Source organism: Hesperophylax consimilis, chromosome 11 (assembly GCF_061612785.1).
Source record: "Hesperophylax consimilis isolate HC1 chromosome 11, BYU_Hcon_1.0, whole genome shotgun sequence".
NCBI lineage: Eukaryota > Metazoa > Arthropoda > Insecta > Trichoptera > Limnephilidae > Hesperophylax > Hesperophylax consimilis.
This window is the reverse complement of record NC_142846.1, coordinates 35,732,820-35,757,327: the sequence shown is the minus strand read 5'-3', so window position 1 is coordinate 35,757,327 and position 24,508 is coordinate 35,732,820.

The following is a 24,508-nucleotide window of genomic DNA, read 5'->3' as shown; positions in this document are numbered from 1 at the left end:
CTTAACTGACCAACTATTGAGATCTAGTTAATTAACTTCATATTTTACGATCTCATATTTCAAATTCAGAAATAATAATATTATACTTTTAGAAGTTACCTTTTAGAATGGTCACAAATTTCTAAAGAATTTTGTAACCTAGATGGTGTCTCGGATAAACCATTCCGATTTCTATTTATACGGGATACCCAAAATAATTTTAATTGCCATTTTTCTAATAGGAACTAATTTTTCAAAAATTCTGACTACACTGTGATTTTGAACGGTTCTACGCCACTCAAATTATAAAAATAATTACTGATTCTTAGAAAATCTACCCACCTAAAATATAATATTTTTAACAGAAAATAATTTTAATTGCCATTTTAAAATATGGAACTAATTTGTCAAGAATTGAGACTATGAACTAGTATTATATATTTCCCAAGTTTAATTTTCTTCCTTGCTTACTGCTTTATATAATATTATTATTAACTACGTAATCCACATACTATGTATATTTTACATATTAATTAAATCCTACAATTCAACGAGAACTCCGTTAAGTTCTTCTAATCCTACAACTGTTTACAGATTCAAGTTATTAATTACTTCTCCAAGAAATGATGTTTGATAATTTGATGATTTATTCGATAAAAGTCGATACTAGGCAAGACAACAAGAGCTTATTGATGAATGAATAAATTAAACAGACACTTTATAGATAAAATAACAGAGCACCATGATTGTAAACCACACCTAGGCAAAAGCTTTTATTCCGGTCTGAAAAACAACATAAGAAAAACATTAAACCAACATATTGGATTCCCATAGACTTATGCGCACATGGTGTCACTCCCCAGTCTATGGCAGGCGTGGGGAATCTTTAGAGGAAACGTTTTTTTTTTTATTAATGCTTTAACATCAGCGGTAAAAATATATCATAAACAATACAAATCATGTACAATGACATCAGAAAGTATACAAGAATAGAAACTCTAAGGATATAAAAGTAAAAGATACAACAAGTACTTGCGAAACTTATAAGTACACGATAAATTAATATTGAATGAAAATTTATGATATTATAGCCTTCTTAGAGTTAAATAGATCCGCCACATCTATGTATTTATTACTAACTTCGTGTCTTCTAGGTACAAGAGAGTGTTCGACATGCTCAGTCTGGGTATTGTTACATTTAAACATGATTCAACAACCAAAACACGGGCATGTGCATAGTTTGGTGGTTTTAATATACCAATAAAATGTAATAACCAAACACACTGAATAAAGAAAAATTAAAAAAAAAAAAAATTGGAACAAGTAGCTCTCGGAGGTATATTAAATTCAATAAGGTAAAAGAAATAAGGGCTGCCTATACTACCATTATAACTAACTAACTAATTCGTCGGTCTTGACACACACTTCTTGCCTCATTCTCATTCATAAATCGTCTCATACATACTCTTCTATTATTCTGACTCTTGAAATGGCCCGACTCGAGTATCTGATTCACTTGAACGTGCCATGTCTTCCTCGGGCGTCCCCGACTTCTGCTATCATTCGCATTTGCATCATATATCCACCTTACACTCCTATCTTCGCTCATTCGCTCTTCATGCCCAAACCATCTAAGCGTCCCTTTCTTAATCTTACTCATTACGCTTACATTATCCATGCATTCTTTGCGGATCTCCACATTTCCAACACGATCAAACATGGTTTTACCACACATACGCCTCAGGCATCTCATTTCAACAGCATTCAATCTACTTTCATCCTTTCTTTGACAGTTCCATGCTTCACTACCATACATCAGGGTAGGAAAGAAAGAATTTGCTTCCATGAAATTATATTTTTATGTGTATGTTGTAAATCTAGGTACCGATCTACTATCAAGTCTTACCTAAAATTAATAAAAAAGTTATTCTGTTTGGTTAATAATGATTTACGTTCAACTGTGTTTTTATTGTATTCTGAAATAAACCAAGCCCAGTTCATACAAACATTTACCTGTGTCAATTTTTTTATTTACTTTCTTCATGTGAATACTTCACAAGAGTTCCAACTTGATGTCCACCGTGGTCGACAAGTAGAGTGGAAAATACTATCAGTATCGCCATGGCGTAAGACCGCTATTCAGAATTAAAACGTTGCCTGCAATGGCTTTAGCTGTGTTTGGTGACCAGATCTGAAAAGCCAGATTCTTTCCCACCTCGCTCTTATTATACTGAGATTTTTCGTTTTGGAACGGACCGCAAATATATTATACATTATTTTTAATTAATTAATTGTGACATAAAACAAATTAATCAATAAAATTTACTTACATGTTTCGGGATTTAGACCCGCAACCTCCGGATCGCTATTGCTATGTGCGATTATTAAATTTAAAATATTGTAAAATAACGAATATGTAACACCTTTCTTATGTGTATACAGCACAAGAGTCTCTGGTGGCACCTAATGAAATCACAAGAAAAAAATATTAACATATTTTTATTCGCATTTTTAAATTCAGTTCCCTATGTGACAATACTTACAACGTCAGTATAGGTACACCACGTTTATTAATTTAAAAAAAAATAATTTATTCGCTTTAAAATCATTTAGTTGGTACAACTACCCTTTTCCACCACTCTTTTAACCGGATTTTGAAAATTGAAACGGATTTCTCAAACTTAATGATTATATGTGTGAGTTCATAAATAAAATAAATTTATAAAAGGTTCTCAAAACCTGTTCCTGACAGATATACACCTGTATTCATTCTCACATCTCTCAAGCTTCTTCATACTACTTAAACCCAGAATAAACTGCACAATATATATACATACACAATATATATTATATCGATAGTAAGCATACAGATAAGTCTAAAAGCTCTTGCTAAAATGAGAAAAACTGTTAAACAATGTGCACGTGCAAAATGATGAAAAGAATTTCAAGTTTTACTCATATATTATCTTCATAAGAAGCAACCAATGGTTCAAAATTATTATTGTATTTTTCACAGCATCAAACATACTCATTTTGGTTGTGGGTCGGTCTATGAGTGACCTTAACTCTGGTTCAGCGAACTCGGATTTACTTTGAATTTAAGTATCATTTTCAATATTGGAACTAATTGTATGAAGAATTCAGACAAGCGATAAAGTACCTACCTTGTAATAGTACAACTGCTCCCGCATGACTGTTGTACTTATATTTATCTCAAATTTGTAATCTTCTCCATAATATATTGGTGCATAGCCATTTTATAGAGAACACGAAGAAATAAATAAATAACATTTTAACGGAAAATTATTTTAATTGGCCTTTTTAAAAATTGGAACTGATGTCTAATTCGGACTAATTTGATAACTTACATAACTGATCAAGAAAAATATTCACGTAATAGTTTACTGCTATAAATATCATTGTGTTAATAGTTTTACTTGATAATTTTGTGAAAAAAATAATAATTTATATATTTTTTAACCCGTGTTTTTCATGGGTCTGCGGTAGTAATATTATATTTATGAATATCCGGGTAGGTACTCAGTGAGATCATAGGATGCCATTCCCACAAGAGTGGTTTTAACCTAAATTTCTATAAAGGAATGCAATTTAAAAGTAGTTGTTTTTAGGAGATAAATAAGTACATAGGTGGGTAGGTACATACTATTTATTAAAAGGGTTAGGGTTATCGACCTTATGAGGTGTGGGCATTTATTTGAAAAGTATTTTGAAAGATTTGAAAATATCAAGTTTATGCGTATTTTTTTAAGGTTAGGGCACTTTTGGAGGCGAGTACCGCTGTACCCGGGAACCATTCATTGGATAACTAACAACTCTGCCATAGATCACCCCAAGTGGCATGCTAAGTTTGGTGATTTAGCAGGGGTGTCTTGGTTCACGAGGTAAGGTTTGTACAGGTCTTGGTGGCGGAAACTTATACCCCCCAGCGGCGTGGCGGGACGGATCGAGAGAGTCAGGTTGTGGAAGACATTTTGACCTCTCCAACCAGACTCGATTTTGCAACGCAGTGGATTCTTACGTTACTCCTAGATAAACTTACCCCCAGATTCCTATCTACCCCTCATATATTTTTCCTTCCTAAAATTTCCTCTCCTACTTTTACTAAGAAAAACCTTGCACGTAGCGACCCCGAAGATGACATGGTGTCATCATACTCCATGTGGAGTCAATGTAAAAAAAACAATTGCAAAAATGTGAAAATTAGACAAATTACTAAAATAACCTTTTTTTTTCTTTTTTTCAATTCTACCTACTGAGTCTAGTGTTGACATATTCTTACGTCTGCTATAATTTAATAAAAATCAACATAAAACTGAAGTGTACTAAACTCAAAGATCTAAACTATTAGAAATCAAAGACCGCGCTTCAAATCAGTGCATTTATATCTTGTGAAGTGCTATTTTTTCATGTTTTTTTGTCTTCACAAAGAAATTGCATGTTAACTGTAAAAAAAAAACCAAATAATAAAAATAAATCTGTCATTCTGTACTAAAACGAGTCAGCTGTTAAAAAATACAAAAGTGCCTAAACTGTGTTGAAACTATCAATATTAAACATCATTCAATCAATTTTATTCACAGCGAAATCACTTTTTATAAATTTATTTCAACATGAATACACTATGCATCGTTTGCGAGAAAAATATTGACAGTCCAGCCGAATTCATATCTTGTGTTGTCTGTGATAATGGCTATCATCTTGTTTGTGCAGAGATTGGTGAAAACATACGTGGTGCTCGTAATTCTCAGTGGAAATGTAAAAAATGCTCTAAAGCTTTTACTAAAAAAAAGATCAGGAATATGAATTGTTGTGATGAAAAAATCGATCAAGAACCATCTACCGGCAAACCTACCAAACATCTAACTCAACAGTCAACAGACGCAGAGAAATTTCCTTCATCAACCGCAGATGGCGCAAGCGGTATAATAAGGTCAGATAAGTTTATTTTAGAATTAAACAATTTCAAAAAAACAATAATGGATTTTGTGGAACAAAAATATGATTCGATTATCGCACAAAACAAAGAAATCCTTGATTCATTTAAATTTTTAGCGGATCAGCAAGACCTTCTAAAAAAACGATTAACTGACATGGAATCCTCGCAAGAAAGGGTCATTACTGATATGCTAGAATTAAAAAAACAAAACGCTGTATTAGAAAATACTACTTCTCATCAGGACGACAAAATTGACCGGCTGGAGTACATTACACAGATGTGCAATATCGACATCAGAGGCATCCCTGAAGCAAACAATGAAAATATTATGGAAACTCTTAAAAAAATATCAAAAATCATAAATTACGGAGATACCACGATACCTTTACAATCTGAAATCAATAAAATGTACAGACTAGGACCAAAACTGTCCGAAAAAAATCCCAGATCTGTAATAGTGTCGTTCAATAGTATTAAATCTCGAGATGACTACTACTACTACTCAAAATCAAAGACTATAAAAAATCCTCTACCTCCAGTTCAAGCAAACTCAATACAGCAGATCTAGGGCTATCTCAAGAAGCAAAACGGATTTACGTGTCAGATCATCTAACGCAAAAAGGAAAATTCTTACTCTCCCAAACTAAAAAATTCGCCAGAGAAAATAACTACAAATACTCTTGGTCATCATCGGGGCGCATTCTGCTAAGACATACGGATACATCCAAAATTATTACGATTAAAAACATCACTGATCTTGATCGAGAAAAACGCCAACAACTGTGACAGATGATAAAAAGTACCTCAACATTTACTGCACTGCTAAACAAAAATAATCCGGATAATATCATATTCATCGCAAGTTTTCTCATGAGTTTTTTCTTTGTCTTTAAAAATAACAATGTTTTAATTGAAAATAATGCATTCTTACTCTTTTTATGAGTTCTTTCATGTAGCAACAATATCAGTGTGAAAATTGTTTATATCAGTATTCACTATTTTTATTATAATTTACCTGCTTTGACTGTAACTCACGTTTCTTTTGCTCTCTCTAAAAAAAAATTATATATCTTCATAAATAATACTTTCACTACAAGTTTTTATTTGAATATTACCGCTATATACTTTTCACACACCCTAAGCATAATACCTAATATTTATCAAAATAATTCATTCTTACTTTCATTAGTAGCTTTCCCTAGTAACATCAAAATTATTATAAAAATTGCGAATCTTACAATTAAAAATTCTAACCATACTCTTCCTCTAAGCAACAAAAACCACGCTGTTTTAGTATTCTTTAAAATATCTGTTTACTGTGTAAATATTATTCTTCCTGCATGTTCTCGTAGGAATCAGAGTAGTAATATCTTATTTACTCACTATATGATGCTCTTATTTTCTTCAATAATCTTTTTATTTTGGCTAACTTTTATTATATTCACTTGTATTTACAGAATTTACATTAACTACAAATGCTCGAGCTCTGTCAAAATAATGTTTTTGTATTTCTCAAAAACCTTTACTACTGTTTTATTTACATATTTTATTCGCACATTTTTAATCATACTTTTGCATTTTTCACATGTTACTAAATTTAATTATTGTCCTTAATCACACCTAACAATTACAATCAGAAGCATTATACACTATAGTATGCACTTTACGGTTAAAATATATTTTAAGTTGGAATACTATGTATCAACATTATCATTCATGTTATATAATGTTCTCTCATTATCTCATAATAATGCACTCTCTCTATTCTCTCTCTCTGTGCTTCAATCAAACTCTTATGTACGTATCACAAGCAGCGAGAGTCTTTGTAAGATTATGTTCCCAACAAATCTATGTAAATCTGGAAAAAATCTTAATTTACATAAATATGTCCTAGTATTGATTCTTCTTTGCATTTTTCGCATGTTATGGTATTTAATTATTGTTTTTTGGCATTTTTTTTCGCATCAACTCCTCTACAGAATCAGCACATACTTTGCATTTGGCCATTTTATTGATTTTATTGTTTTCATATTTATTGTATTTGCAGCCTTCATGACAGATATCTACATAATCATCAACTGCTTAGATTGCTCTATACGAAACATACCAACACCATCATCTTTTATAACATCTTTTATATCTAATATAATTAGTGGAATCAACTTTCATCTCGAAGTAAAATACGCATCATACTCGAATTATCAGAACTCACAATCTACTATACAATATATTAATAAAACACTGATTAACAACACAGTAATTTACACTTTCGTTTTTAACTTTTTGTTTGCAGACTTTTCGCAAAAGAACTACGGGTTCACCACCACACATCATAGTAAATTTAATCGTAATTATGTTTCAGTTACCTTCGGATAATTACAATGATTCCGTAATTAGCATTAATATGAATATAATTCGAGATCTGGAGAATTTAAACAACTATAACTGGGACTCATATAGTCTAAAAAATCATACACCAGAATATTAGAAGCATATCAAATCTCGATGACTTTACAATTTTTCTGGATCAATTTAATTCATCTTTCGATGTTATAATATTAACCGAATGCTGGTTAAATAAATACTACACCGTAAAATCAATCCACAATTACTCTGAATATCACACCACAACCAACCTCAACAAATCCAGTGGAATTGTTATCTACATCAAGGACGGAATTAAAGCTCATGTAGAGGAAATTACTTTAGCACAATCAAACTGTATGAAAATAGTATTGAATAATAACATATGCATATATGCCATTTACAGATCTCCTTCCTTCATCAATATTGACCCCTTCCTTTCTTCATTGCAAGCAATTTTAAACAATGCGAAAAAATTTGAACAGCAAATTATAATGGGAGATTTAAACATTAACACTATCCCTGACTACCACCGTCAATCAATCGATTATCTATGTCTACTCACGGAAAATGGTTTCACACGGACTATTAACAGCGTTACTCGTGAACAGGGCTCGAGTAAATCCTGTCTTGATCACATCAATGTAAAAAATATTAACTTTATTGACACTTTTGTTATACACTCAACTATTTCAGACCACTATACAACATCTCTTTGTCTTAAAAACAAGCCTCCCACTTCTTCGAAAATTAAATACGTTGCTAAAACTAATTTCAACAAGTTAATTGAAGACTTGAGCGCAGAAAACTACCTAAATGTTCTAGATAAATCAGATACTGACTTAGCAATGAAAGAATTTATTATCAAACTACACGAGTATATATCAAAACACACAAGTAATATAACCGTATCTAATAAACAAATTAAATTCACACCATGGATCACCCTGGGGCTAGTTAAATCGATTCACAGAAGAAATCATCTTCATGAAAAGGCAAAAACATATCCTGAGAATTTGATATTACAATGTTATTATAAAAAATATAGGAATTTGTGTAAGAAATTAATTACATCGGCGAAAGAAAATTATTATAAAAAACTCATTTACGAAAACAACTGCAATCCAAAACGTTTTTGGGATACCTTTCGCAACATAACCAAATCCAAAATCAATAAATCTTCTGAAATAAAATCGCTATACATTAACACATCAAACTCTGAAGTCCCCAAAGATATGGCAAACTTTGCAAACAGTTACTTTTCATCTGTGGGTGACACACTTGCGAAAAAAATTCTCGATAAGTGTAAGAAATCAGAAACCGCTCTCGCCAATTTAACTATCCCTAGGATCGGTCACAAAATAGACTCAATCACAACTTCAACTAACGAAGTCATGAATATAATTGACGACCTTAAGTCATCAAAAGCATGTGGTCCCGATAAGATTTCATCAAATCTTCTAAAAATCATTAAAGTATACATAGCCATACCGATTGCGTTCATTGCGAATCTAAGCTTTAAATAAGGGAAATTCCCTAACCATTTAAAGCAGTCAATCGTCATTTTACTGCATAAAAGTGGGGAAAAATCACTGATACATAATTACCGGCCTGTTTCCTTGCTCAACTCTGTCTTTCAAATTATGGAGAAAATTGTAAAGAACCGTCTCATCCTTTATCTCGAAAATAACAACATCCTTTCTAGTAGACAATTCGGCTTTCGCAAAGGTTTAAGCACTGAAAACGCCATCGCTAATTTGACAAAAATCATCTCTAATAATCTAGATAAAGGTAGTAAATGCATTGCACTTTTTTTAGATCTAGCTAAAGCGTTCGACACTATCTCGCACAAAATTCTGCTGAATAAACTACAGCAAATTGGGATACAGGGTCAAATTTTCAAGTGGTTTGTTAGTTACCTAGAAAACAGGAGCCAAAGAGTGGATATTAACGGTACTCTAAGTGATCCAGCCAATATTAAATATGGCGTACCGCAAGGAAGTACACTAGGTCCCATATTGTTTAATGTTTATATAAATGACTTATGTAATACTTCATTTGCAGACCACATTATTACATTTGCTGACGATACAGTACTTTTATTCGAAGGCAAAACCTGGAATGAGTCTTGCATTAAAGCTGAATTTGGCATAAACAAAGTTAAACAGTGGCTAGATAGTAATCTCCTCACTCTAAACTCAGATAAAACGAAATTCATCCGCTTCAGTTCAACTCAAGCGGGTCAACCACAAGAAATTATTAACATTAGAATACACCATTGTTACGACACTATTACATGTAAATGCAATACCTTAGAATGTGTGGACAATATAAGATACCTAGGAATTATCATTGATAAATTTCTGAGATGGGACAAACACATAGCCTTTACTTCCACAAAGGTCAGGAAACTTACACATCTGTTTATAGCAATAAGAAATATTCTATGTCTAAATGATTTGAAACGAATTTACTTTGCAATGTGCAATTCCATACTAGACTATGCTTCCTTAGGTTGGGGAGGTTGTGCTAAAACCTTACTCGATCCCTTAGCTAAATCCCAGAAATCGCTTATAAGAGTCATACTGAAAAAACCTTTCAGGTACCCCAGCGATTCATTGTTCGCAGAGTTTCGTGTTCTTGATGTAAGACAATTACATATGAGGAAAATCATATTACATACTCAAAAACAGAGGCACTACTTAGCTTCCGTAAACCACTGTCATAATACAAGACATGCAAAAAAAAACCCAACAGTTCCGCCCACCACTTCCTCATCTTTAGCACAGAGACAATTCTCATACTTAGGCCCTAAACTGCTCAATCTCATACCTGATGCATGGAAGGCAAAGAGTACTAATATTCTGCGTATGCAGGTAAACAATTGGCTTCTGGTCTTGGGGACAGCTGAATGCGAGAATATGCTAAAAAACAGTAATTAAATTGTAAATTTTGTTTTCTTTACATTCTTCTTTACATTTTAACTTATACTGGTATTATATTAGCATTACAGTAACTGTATTTTTACATAAAGAAAGTTCGAAAATTGTTCAATTCTTCGTGATATTTTTCCTTAAAGGAAAAGTTCCTTCTTTACTTTCATTTTTTATTTTTTGTTATTTTTCATTTCCTTGTTTTATCTATTAATATTTCTTTAGTTTATTATATCAGCTAAACAATAGTAAAAAAAAAAAAAAAAATGTCGTGGTATAACTGAAAGTATACTAGATTATGAATATACATTTGTATTACTTTACCAACAGAATTTCTTCAATTCAGTTTCATTTTCAAATTTATTTTCTTGTTTTTATCTATTAATATTTCTTTAGTTTATTATGTCAGCTAAACAATAGTAAAATATGTCGTGATATAACTGAAAGTATTCTAGAATATGAATATACATATGTATTTTTTTTAACAACAGAATAGTCAACACTATAATTTAGTATAATTTTACATGTAAAAACATTATCATATTGGAATGTCCTAAAACGGGCAATCGCCTAGTTGGACATTTTAAGTTCATTAATTGTATTATGTAATATTTACAAACAAACAATAAATAAATAAAATAAATAAAACCTAAACATGGAATAAAATATGTTAAAATTGATTAGAATTTTAATTAAATTTTTTCGACGCAAACATGCTATTTTACTTATTATTTAAAAATAAAACACTTATTTCGTGTAAAACCACGAGTTTTAAATTTATTTATTTAAAAACCGGTTTCGCTTTGCTCAAGCATCAACAGGGTATACTACAGTATTAATTTCTACCCGATACTGGAGCAAAGCGAAATCGGTCGGTAAATAAATCAATTTAAAACATGTGGTTTTACACAAAAAGTGTTTTTTTTTCATTAAATATGACAAACCACAAAGTGATTGCTTTTTTACAATAATATGTTATTTTATTTATTTAAGAATTTAATGAGTAAACTTCTCTCAAATTGTAATGTTTAATTGTAAGTAGGTATAGCAATTTTTAATAATTTAAACATAAAAAAATTAAGTTTTTCTCTTTCAAATATTCGTTTAAGAATCGCTAATATTGTCTTCAAAAATTTTATTTAATTTTTGCTGGAAAGTATAATGTGAGGTTATCCTTACACATGCAACCAAATAATAAATATTATTATATTTGTCAGTCTAACAATTATGGTACGACTTTATGTTATTGCCTGATGGTTTCTGGTATTGAAAATAGCATCTCCAACATATTTATTTGTATTGTGCAGTTCCGATTCACGTGTAAAAAGGATTTTTTGCAGAATCGCTTGATTTCATTTTAGTAATTTATGAATATTCCACATTCTCTTCGTGTTCTCTCCTGCAGACCATTCCAAGAAAAAAAATGATCAACTTTGGCTGATCCAACCTTCGTGACAGAGTGGTAAGGACATTGACTAAAAATACTACTCATTGAAGGCAAATCAAAATTATTTTAGTGGTTTTCAAAAGAAATAAAATTATTGTGTCTATTATTATTATCAATTGCTACATTAGAATTGCTGCTGTGAGAAACAAGATTTCAAATTAGAAACCATGCTTCAAACTTAAAATGGTTGAGGTATCTTAAGTTCCCGGATCCTAATAGCCGGGTAATTCGCAACCATCCTCTTCCACAAAGCATTCCCCTACTCTCTTCCTTTAGCCTTACAATATTTTTTTAAAAATAGTTGTAACATTTTTAATTAATTCAAGCAATTGAGACGCAGACAAAGAAAGTTAATAAATTAAAAGTACGAGCGTTACGATTTTTCTCTGTATTGATTAAATCATGATTGCTGATTTATTAAAATCCTTTTTAAAACAGGATTGCAGGCTGTTTCCCAATAAACTTTTAGTACATTCATAATATACAGGAACACATGTCCATTCTAGTTAGTAGTTAGTTAGCGCCCTTTGTGGCAGCAGGACGCGTCATGCCATCTTCCAACCGCTTTGTGTTTTTTTTTTTAGTATTTTCAAGGGAAACAAGGCAACATCCCTTTGAAATTATTTTAAAAATCAGTGAATCAACATTTTAAATTACCTTACCAATTAGTAATCAGAACGTTATAGTAATGTGATTGGAGTGCAGTGTTTTAAATATGAATCATCGAAAATTGTGCTAAAAAATATTCCAAATTCGCTGAAGTTGAACTTGGGACGAGAATAGGGAATGGAATTTTTGGAAACTCTGAAAGCCCTAACAAGTGCCCAGGGTAATTTATTATCCCGTCCGTTGCTTTTTATTGCGGGACAATGCATCACTAACATAATCACCAGGAAAAAGTGTACAAGGAGATGGACTTGCCGAACGTCACAGCGGTGCTGCCAAGGTTTGTTATCTATATGAGGATACTGTGACAGCGCTTAATTAGCAGCAGAAACATACCTGGACGGATGACGAACCTCGTGCTGGCACTGTTGGTGGGCGCGGTGCACTCTCTCGCTGCAGCAGCTGGTCCAGTTTCCTCACCACCTAGGATTCTTGCTGCAGATTCTCCATCCTCTACCTTCGTCGAATGTCACAGCGGTGCTGCCAAGGTCTGGTATCTGTGAGAGGACATTGTATCAGCGCTCCATTAGCAGCAGACACATACCTGGACGGATGACGAACCTCGTGCTGGCACTGTTGGTGGGCGCAGTGCACTCTCTCGCTGCAGCAGCTGGTCCAGTTTCCTCACCACCTAGGATTCTTGCTGCAGATTCTCCATCCTCTACCTTCGTCGAATGTCACAGCGGTGCTGCCAAGTTCTGGTATCTGTGAGAGGACATTGTGTCAGCGCTCCATTAGCAGCAGACACATACCTGGACGGATGACGAACCTCGTGCTGGCACTGTTGGTGGGCGCGGTGAACTCTTTCGCTGCAGCAGCTGGTCCAGTTTCCTCACCACCTAGGATTCTTGCTGCAGATTCTCCATCCTCTACCTTCGTCGAATGTCACAGCGGTGCTGCCAAGGTCTGGTATCTGTGAGAGGACATTGTGTCAGCGCTCCATTAGCAGCAGACACATACCTGGACGGATGACGAACCTCGTGCTGGCACTGTTGGTGGGCGCGGTGAACTCTTTCGCTGCAGCAGCTGGTCCAGTTTCCTCACCACCTAGGATTCTTGCTGCAGATTCTCCATCCTCTACCTTCGTCGAATGTCACAGCGGTGCTGCCAAGGTCTGGTATCTGTGAGAGGACATGGTGTCAGCGCTCCATTAGCAGCAGACACATACCTGGACGGATGACGAACCTCGTGCTGGCACTGTTGGTGGGCGCGGTGAACTCTTTCGCTGCAGCAGCTGGTCCAGTTTCCTCACCACCTAGGATTCTTACTGCAGATTCTCCATCCTCTACCTTCGTCGAATGTCACAGCGGTGCTGCCAAGATCTGGTATCTGTGAGAGGACATTGTGTCAGCGCTCCATTAGCAGCAGACACATACCTGGACGGATGATGAACCTCGTGCTGGCACTGTTGGTGGACGCGGTGCACTCTCTCGCTGTAGCAGCTGGTCCAGTTTCCTCAAGACCTAGGATTCTTGCAGCAGATTCTCCATCTTCGTGTCACCTGTTTCTGTACTTCATTTTATTTAACTTAATTTCAATTTCAATTTGTAATATTTATATTTTTTTGTAATATATGCATTAACTGTAAAGCGCCCCTGAGGTGATATCTCACAAAAGCGGCGCTATAGAAATCATCCAATAAATAAATAAATAAATTCACATGCGTTTGTCCTAATAATATACAATGATGAAATGCGAAAATATTAAATTTTTGTTGTGAACAATTGTTCCGACGCCGTGAAAAAACATTTGTATTTTTATCTGAAAGTTATTAGAAAACCTATCAATTTTTTCATTAAAGGTCTGCAATCACACTTTTAACCGGATTACGAATAATTTGAAGAGATTCTTAATAAATTTGCAATATTTTATATCGGCAAGTATCCGTGTAATTATAACAAAAATATTATACTGCCGTAATAAATTAAATTATTTTAGCCCTTAAACCTCAGGCTAGAGCCTTATTGAAGTATACCTACAATTATTATTATATTAAAAATAAAATTCTATACGATTCTGCATGTCTTACATATTTTTAAAGGTCTAATGCAACAAATAAACTTGTGAATATATTTAACTCTGAATGCATCAATAGAAATTAGTCAGTGGCACAAAGAAAATTTTATAATTTGCCTGAAAAATATGCATACGTAAACAATGATTTCATTTTACACCGAATAAAGCGAGAATGCTGTAGTTCTTGCAAGGAATTTGACTTGGCATTTATCTGCTACCACCTGGTATATGTTCTATACGCCTTCCTTCTACCTTCTACTCTCTTCCTTCCTTCTTCGTCTCTTTGTCTCCCATTTCTCCATATTCCTTCCACACACCTGAGCTGGCTGTCTTTGACAAGAAGTACCCTGTAACGCTGAGGGATATAACATTATTACATCAAAAGATTTTCAGTCATGGCAAATAATCCAAAATGTACGGAGCTTAACTTAACAATTCCCTCTCAGAAACTAATATATTCATGTGATTATTTAAAATTATGTCAGGATTATACCTATTATGGATTTTCAGGTTTTCACTTAGAAGGGGAGAGATTAAATTGAAAATTTGTGATTTTATTATGATTAAAAGTCTCTTTTTTATATTTATGATCGATGTAATAAAAAAATCGACTTTTTAAAAGTAAACCTAATTTGAGAATTTTTTTAATAATATTATCGTTTCCTTTACGAAAAAAGCTTAAAAATAAAAATATTGTAACATTATTTTAAGGATGTTCAAAATTTGGGAATTTTACGAATTATTTAAAAATTCAAATACCTACGGCATTTGAAAACGCCGTTGATCGAAAAATCTCAAGGAAGATTTGCAAAATCTCTATATACAATACGAGTTCCCGTAGAATTTCATTTCTTATCTCGGAACCTCTTTCAGCAAAATTGCATTCGGCATCAAAGCCTTAAATCTATTCAAATATCAAATTACTGCGCCATATTGAAATGTGTGCATTCGACAGAGGTCTTCCTAATACACAAAGACAACGTCAAACATTCTCCGAAAGTCTGGAACTTTTCGCTGTGCAAATAAAACGATTTAGAAAAGTACTGCGCATATTGCTACAGAAAGTTTTTCGAATATTATTTCGAAGTTTTATTTTATCTATCTTAGCCGAGTAAATTTGATTATATTGTCAATGTGTACGTCCCCTAAACATCCCATCATCGCTGTGCGTATTAATAAACAAATATCAGTTGTCTATAGAAAGAATTATGATTGGTGTTATATTATGGTGGTAAATGAAAATGTTGTACCTACTATGATTTTTCAAATCACACTCTTTTTAGCTTACGACGTCATTTTCATCACAGGCAATAATTATTAACGAAACGCAATCAATTGATTCCGTTCCATCTTAGAGAAACAAAGGTTAACTAAATTTTTAGTGTCAAAAAGTACGTGGACTGCCAATGTACAAGGTTTTCCAGTAAGAGGTGTTATTTTGATATTCAAGCGTAAAAGATCAATGGTTTCGTTGCTTGTGTGGCACGTAGCCGTCTTGTTGAAAGTAAACGTTGTCCAGATCAATACCATCCAATTTTGGCTATAAAAAATCATTAATCGTCTCTCGATAGCGAAATCCATTCACCGTAACTGTTGCTCCAGCCTCATTTCCGAAAAGAAAGATCAAATGACTCCGCCGGACCATAAACCGCACCAAACAGTTACACATTGAGGATAAAGAGGCTTTTCAACAATAACTCTTGGGTTTTCCGAGCCCCAGATGCGACAATTTTGCTTTTTGACGAAGCCACCGAGGTGGAAATGGGCCTCATCACTCAGGATGATTTGCATTTGATTCACTCAAGTGAATTTTAATAATTTCAATGCATTGTTGAAGCATGCATCGTTCTATTTTTATTAATGGCGTAGTTTCTACTTGTCAAATGTCAAAAAATGACAGCTTCAAAAGTAACATCTACCGAAATAGCGGGCTATTAAAAATAACACCTCTTATTGAAAAACCCTGTATATTAAAGTTATTATTTAAATTCGACATTGTCAATTAATTAGTATTTTTTACTTTTGCCTGACGTTACGATATCGGTTGGCGTATCAATGGTTTGACCATGCTAGGTAAATCGCTACAAATTCGTCGGTAGTTACACCTTTCAACCCGACATTGTAAAGTTGTCGACTTCGCTGTGCTAGACCCCCAGGTCTAAATACTTTTTGAAGGACGTAGAATGAAGTATTATGTAATAATTACGTGTTTAAATAAAAAATAACATTCGAGCACTTTTCATCAATTTTATAAAATTTTATGTGATACGTGTGCTGTTGTCTGATAAAAAAGATTGTGCCGCTTTTTTACAAATTAATAAAAGCAAAAATAGATAACCAGAATAATAATAATAATTAAAAACGGAATTATATAGCGCAGTTTAGAGTCATTTTACTTCAAGTACGCTTAACTATAACAAACTTTAAAAAGACTTAATAGATATGTACCCTACTGTATGGAAAGAGCAAAAAAAAATAGTGAAAATAATTATTAACTCTTTTGATAGCAGTAGGTACTTTGTAGTGACTACTGAACTATTAAAATGTAAACATTCAACTTGATTACACATAATATATCTTTATTTTAAGGAACACAGTTTTTTTAATATTAAAACGCCAATATTTGCTAAATTCCTCTCTCGGATCGCCTTCACCACCATATTTTGTGCCAAACTAAATCTAACCATGGTCCATTGTTTACTCACCTTTGCTGGGATTTCTTACTATTGCCATGTATTCTCTTTTCAGAAACTAGATCTCCCTACAGAACGGAAAGTCGGCGGACGCTCAAATTCTTATATCTACTTTTCCTTACTTTGGCTTTGTTAAAAAAGAATATTGATATCCCATCCGTAAAAAAGTATCAAATAAGAACATCGATCAAAGCAGGTAGTTTTGCTACTTTAACATTGTTGAAATTTTAAAGTAATTTCGGGTTGAAAAGCTTTTAGAGTTAATTTCAATATTAGGCATTGACGGATGGATTTATTTATTTCTTCAGTTTGCTCACATCATCGTGTGTGCTTATAAATTACAAACATAAATATATATCAGACATTAAAATTTAGAGTCGAAGTTTTTCCTTGTTTGCAATCTAATATGTTTTTTTTTCCTCGTGATTGGAATTCATTTATCTATTTAGTTCCTTAAACATCATCCTTGTGTTAATTTAATGTAACTGTACAGAGAGATTTAGGTTCACATAAACTTCTTTGTAACCGAGTCTCACTTTCAAATTTATTTTTTTCAGAATCACGTATTTTATAAAAAAAATTGACCGAAAGATCGATATGTTTTTCATGACTTATAACGCATTTACAAGGTTTTTGGCGCGGCAAATGCATTGTATAAACGGTACAATTATAACCGTTTTGTAATGTTATTAAAATTTTGGATAAATTGTATTGAATTAAATAATATTGTTTATAAACATAATCTCCCTTACAAATATTACGCGACGCGTGGGTTGGGAAAGTAAAAAAACTTCACTTGGGTATTACCACGGACTAACGCAAGTATGGTTAAAACGGACTCAGAACGGGCTTAAAGTCGAATTAACTATACCATCACTGAACCGGTACGCGTGTTTAGTTATAAAATAGCATTATACGTTTGTCGCAACACCTATTAAAGCATCTTTAAATGTAGAATAATTAATGTCAGCTTAATGTAATTCTCCAATCGTGAATCAAAACAAACATTCATAAACGTAAGGTATTTGGGTAGTTCGGTAACTACGCATAAAATGTACCGACCGAAGATAAATGTTTAAACTAACGTAAGAGCATTTTCCGAACGAGCAAATACCTTATTTTATGCAGATTACGAAACCCGGAATATATTAAGCCAACCCTTTGTTCAAATATTTGCGTAATCAAAAAAGGTTCACCGAAATGCTAAGATCTTAAATTTGCCGTAATACAATCAGTTATCCGTTATCATTCTCAATACCAGAGGCTGGCTGTATTGTTGTATCTTGTCTCCGAAAGGACGGTATTTTATACGTAAGACGCCGCAATCTCTCAGACTTTACGAAAAGGATTAGTAGATATGCACTTAGCAGGCTGAGGGAATAAACGGCAAGCCCAATTTTCCTGACAGCTAAATCCTAACGGCGTACGCGGGCCTAATTCAAAAGGGCCTATCCAAATCCGGACAGCCCTTAATGAAGACTCGGTGTTAAAAGGAGTGCTTATCTTTTATGTCCAGATAATTTAATAAATTTTTAATGTTAAGCTAGTAAGAGTAACGACTATCGTGAAAGTTTTCATTCGCCGCAAAGCTCGCAAAATTCTCCACAGAAGCAGGATACCATTCGAAATTTATTATTGACTGGAATTAAAGTTTTTTAAGGTTTTCTTCAGTGAGCACGACCATCCGGTTTTTTTAATATCTATTAACCAGTATCGCGCAGTCTATGAAGGCTGAAAAGCTGTGCCGACCTTAAGAAAAATGAACCATTAAAGAAAAAAATTTTTTTTGATTAGAATGTCTTTTTCTCCCAAATTTGTGAGTAAATATTCAAAAATTGAAAAACAATAATTGTTTCTATGTGACAAAATTACACTTAATCATCTTGGCAATGGATTTTGGCATACCATTTTAAACCATATTATCCCTCGAACAAGTAATATATTAATTGACTCATATAATCATTTAATATCTCTTCTTTGTTCATAAATACTTATGTTTACCAAAAGCTTAGTCATAGAGTTTTGGATTATTTGTCTTGCACGAGTTTCTCCAAGCAGTTATTAAACAGGACACTGGTAGGTACATTGCAATAACATTTTTTTTAAAGTCATTCGACCGTACGATTTTTAAGTGGTTCTTACCTAAGACGGTGATATTATCAAACATTAAGTTTGTTGGATATAGAAACGTTTATGGGTTACCTACCATAATCATCGTCTTTCTCAATCATCCTCTTTCGTATTCGGATGGGGGGAAGCATCGCCTGGATAAAGTGCCTCCAGTCGTCCCTGTCCTGCGCAACTTTAATGGTGCCCGTTCGATGAATTCTGTAAAAAAATACAAAAACCTGAATTTCACGTACTAATATTACACGGTCGGAATTACACATGGACGATCTTACTACACATGAAGAGAATTACACCACACTTAAAAAAATCTAACTTATTTTCCAAATATGAAATTTCATTTGGACACTATTAAACACGCTAAAATTTACACATATTAAAATCATTTTGTTTTGACGTGTGTAATTACAGTAAATGTAATACTCTCGATGCTCACCATTTCTGCGCATCCTCCATTCCATGTGTAGTTATCCTTCTCTCTCCGTCGCATGTAATTCCGTACATTTGTAATTCTGGCAGTGTACACGGAGAAAAATTAATATTGCGGTTTTTTTTATTTATTATAATTTTTTTTTTTTCGTAATTGGGTTTAAAACGGAGTTGCGGGCCATTAACAAATAAATTGATAGGCTTCCTGATAAAATATTAGTTAAATACGAATGTAATATCACGATATCGGAACCCGTGACCATAAAAATTGTAATATGTATTATCCATTCATTATACATTATTATCAAGGCAATTGCGGTGCATAAACGCGTGTTCCGTTTTATTATGAATTTACTAAACGTTTATCCAGTTTTTAACCAAATTGTGAATAATTTGAAAAGATTCTTAATAAATTAGCAATACTCATTATTCTGCATGTGATATGATATCTCCGTGAAATTCACGAATATGTAATATACATCCTAACACCAAAAAAACTATGTTGAAAATAATATCATATCTCTTTCTAATGCCAACGAATGTTATCTAATTTTTTAAAACTAATTTAAGTCGGGTAAAAATTTTAATATCGTTTATATTCGTATAACTATAACTATAGTTCGACCAGATGTTTCTCCTAGAACCGAAGCTATCGCCGTAATTGTATTTTTAGCAATATCGCAAATTTTATGGCAGAAGGTCATAAAGCTAAACGGGGTGCCCGCTCCAGTCAAGATGAGGATTATGAGATCATCACTGGGAAGCTTATTGTCTAATGGCCAGAATATTGTTTTCATAATAGCTGAGGCAAAAACCGGCAGATTTTGGGGGTATTTGATTTTAATTAACCCACCAAGTATGCAATGAATAAATTGTTGTCAGTAAAAATAAACATAATTAATTGAAATTTTATAAAAATATTTTACAGAAAATGTTCACTATGACAATTATTATCAATAAAAAGGAAATAATTTACCACCTCTGTTGGTTAGTGATAGTGAAATGTCCGCGTAATATCGTTACAAAGTGTTAAGCTCCAAAATGAATATTGATTTTTCTAATTTGGGTTTAACTTTAACACCACCTATGTTTGAAAATTTGATAACAAAAAGTTAAAGGTCTCCTTAACATGCATTTAATTCTGAAAAAAAGCAATGAAAGCGGTTCGGTAAAAGGGAAATTTCGAGATCATTTTTCTGTTCCAAAAAATAATATTTTCGTTTCCCATATGTTTTTTTTCCAATACTATTTCAACAATTTAATAAACTTTCATAATAATTAATTATAAATTTATGTTATATCATTATTTAACTCACATTTTATTCCCATGGGTCTTACCGGCTCCTGATGTAACCAATTTACCAAATAACAATTGCACTCTTAATACCATGAAACAGGAACACATCGTGGACAGTGGGACCCTAATAATTGAGATTATAATAATTTCGAATCAAAACTTGAAGTAGCACGATTGAATGGATTGTTTCTAGAGATTCTTTGTTCGACAACAACACCCTTTCTTTGGTGCTAAGTCACTTAATTGGCGCCATCTCCAGGGCCAAACCGACATCATTTTGCGTCAAGTGCAGAAAGCGTAAATGGCACTTATAAAACACCCTTTAAATCCCACATATTTTTGTTAGTCAATGCAATCGCCAGTGGTTCTGTAAGTCTTTAATGACGAAGATGATTTATTTATATTTTTTAATTTTTTATTAATAAACAAAAGATACACGAATTACATTACACAAAATAATACAGTTATTAATTACATAATATAATATGATATAAGTATTTGATGTACCCCCATAAATAAGCAGAGCTTGTGTGTATGGGGGGTGTTGTTATATTGGTTTAAATTTGATATGATTCAGTTCAAGTGTTCGGAATACTTTTTAAGGTGGCTTTTGAATTCTTTAATATTTGCATTCATAATTCTATTTTTTTTTGGTAATGAGTTAAAAAATTTAACTCCGATATATGATAAATATATGATGCATCGTATATTCAAATGACACTTTTATTAATGCACAAATTCACAATTTATTTGTGAATCGGTATTTAATTAATTAAATAGGCAGAAATGATTGTGATTTTGATTTCCAATTGGGATGCTTAAATTTTTTCTGTTTTTACAAAAAAGTTTATTGCGATTACGATAGATTAAATAATTATAATTAATATGTAGTCCAGGGGAATGCCCTGTTTAAGTTATCAGTAATTTTTTAGATATCATTAACAGATTTATAGAAATTCTGAAATTTTCTTTTTCAAAAGTTTCTGGCTTTAATTTTTTACGGATGTTCTAGGCCATCATTTCAAATTATGGAGAGAGGGAAGGTGAATGTATATATTGATTTTGTTTAAATTAGCAAATTTCAAAAGTATATGGAAGATTGGAATCAAATTCAGACATAGAAGAGACGTGATGTTGAACGAAGGGAAGGCAATTTTAAATAAGGCTTAATAGAAGGGTGGATATTTAATTTCTGAAGTTAAAAGGCAAAACTAATCTTTGAACAGTCAGAATTTTGTGCTTATTTTGGAAAATAACCAGGAATCCTACTGCCTTTTATATAATTTCTTCCTGGTCCCATGTTCTATTTGCATTAACTCTAGATCCGGCACTGACCGTTGATCATCCGTACACTATTACGTGAGTAGTTTCAATTCCAGAGATCAAAGTAAGAACTTGTCTGACTCGTATTGACGGGCTGATGGTGCAGCCGCCAAAATGCACACTCTTTTGTGGGGTTCGATGCCGCTGCTTTTTACACCAACACACAAATTATACCCATAGGAACAAGAGTCAAAGGGATAATGCGCCCCGTTAGGTACTTAGTACGTACTTATACATGACAGGGTACAATTTTCGAATCCTGCAGCGCAAGGATGGGTTTTAACGTAATTAAAGAGTTTTAAAACAGATACACGCGGTTTCACTGTCAGTTTTTTTGCCACCTTGCTCATAATTAACTTTCAAAATGAATGCTTGTTTTTGAGTAAGAAGGTATACACGTTGGAATAACTTATTCTGCAGTTTGTCTTTCTTTTTTTTTGCTTTTGACTTCTAGGACTTCATATAAAAGTAAAATTATTGGTTTTCAATAAAGGGTGGCCAAATTATTACTTATAGTTAAGTTTTTACTTATTACTTAAGAATTAATTAATAAATTAATAAATTTATTGCTATTTTTATTGATAAAATTTATAACTACTGTAAGGCAGAAAATTAGATAATGAGGAGGAAAGCGAACCAATGCACCTCAAAAAATTGACAAATTCTTGACAATAGTCTCCCCAAAGGAGTAGCGCTTGTTAGGAGTGCGAAGAACGAAAATTATAAATGATGCCACAGTTACTACTTGTGTCAGAACAACCAGGTGTCTTCTTATAGAAATAGGGCAACCGTAACTGTGATTTTTCTTCTCATACACATGTTAATTGAAACAAAATATATTTTTAATTGGATAAGAAATGCTTATTCTACACAAAAAAAAAATTTAAGTGTAAAATCCCTCTATTTAATAATTTTATACAGTTTCAAGCTAGGCTAATTTAGGCGACATATTCTTGTACACAAACTAAGTCAGTTGGGAATTAAGGGTACTTTATTAATTTGTTTTAACAGTTACCTCTTTAAAAAAAATCTATGTGTTAAAATAAAATCAGTAGAATCATACATTTTCGAGGCCACAAGTGTGGTTCCCTAAGGATTTCACCTTGGGCAATTTTTTTTTCAATATAAATGACAGTGTTAGTGTATTTGAAGATGGAAATGATTTTCATACATTACAATTGAATTATGATAGACTGTATCATTGGTGCATCGTCAACTCTTTTTTTCTTAATATTCAAATGTGTCAATTCATTCGATTTTGTAAAATCAAAAGTCGTACAATTTATGTATACTCTTTAATTAATGTAAAATTTACATCAGTTGCTCAAATTAGGGACTTGGGTGTTATGTTTCACGAAAAGCTAACATTTATTCTACCTGTAAATGAAATAACCAATAAAGCTATAAAAATTCTTGGTTTCATATGCAGAACTACAAGTGATTTCAAGTCGCTAGAATGCTTGAAAACGTTGTACATTTCTTTAGTAAGAATTCAGGTAAAGTATAATTCGCCTGTCTGGTCTCCATTCTATAAAAGACAGTCCAACAACATAGAAAGGGACCGGCAGTAATTTCTTAGATTTATTAACTTTACGCTGAATATTCCAATTCAAGACATTAACTTTATGCTTCTGATGAAATAACTCAATTGGATTACGCTGGCAGAACTGCGGATTATTTCTGAACTTGTTCCATTAAAAAAATATTAATTATTGTGTTGACAACCCTGAAATTCTCGCCAAAATAAAATAATATACACCTACCAGAAATACGAGACCGCGTGCTACCTTTTTTCTGTGCGCAATTTAAAAACAAATTATAAGGCTCATACACCTACAAATCGACAGCATAGTTTTGGTGATAGATTTGGGAATGCTACAGGCATGCTTAAAGATTCCATAATAGTGATGAAAATAAATCTTCATCATTACTTTTCCGAACTGTACGAGTTTACCTCTCCGTAGTGAGTATAGATCTTTTCATGTTTTTTTTTTATTTTTTTTTATTTACAAATTCTGAAAAATATATTTATAAATACTTTTATATTTGGTTATTATTAACACTATTTAATTAAATTAGTAAATCATATATCTTATTTAAAAGAAGTAAGTTGTCTTAATTATTTCAAATGTACTAAACTTAAACGTTACGTTGCTTTATTTATTTTATAAAACAATACCGTGTCCTCCCTTTACCATTATTACATTGTACAACAAATACCGAGTTCACACAACTGTATTACTTACCATTATATTTACTTCATATAAAAACCCACTG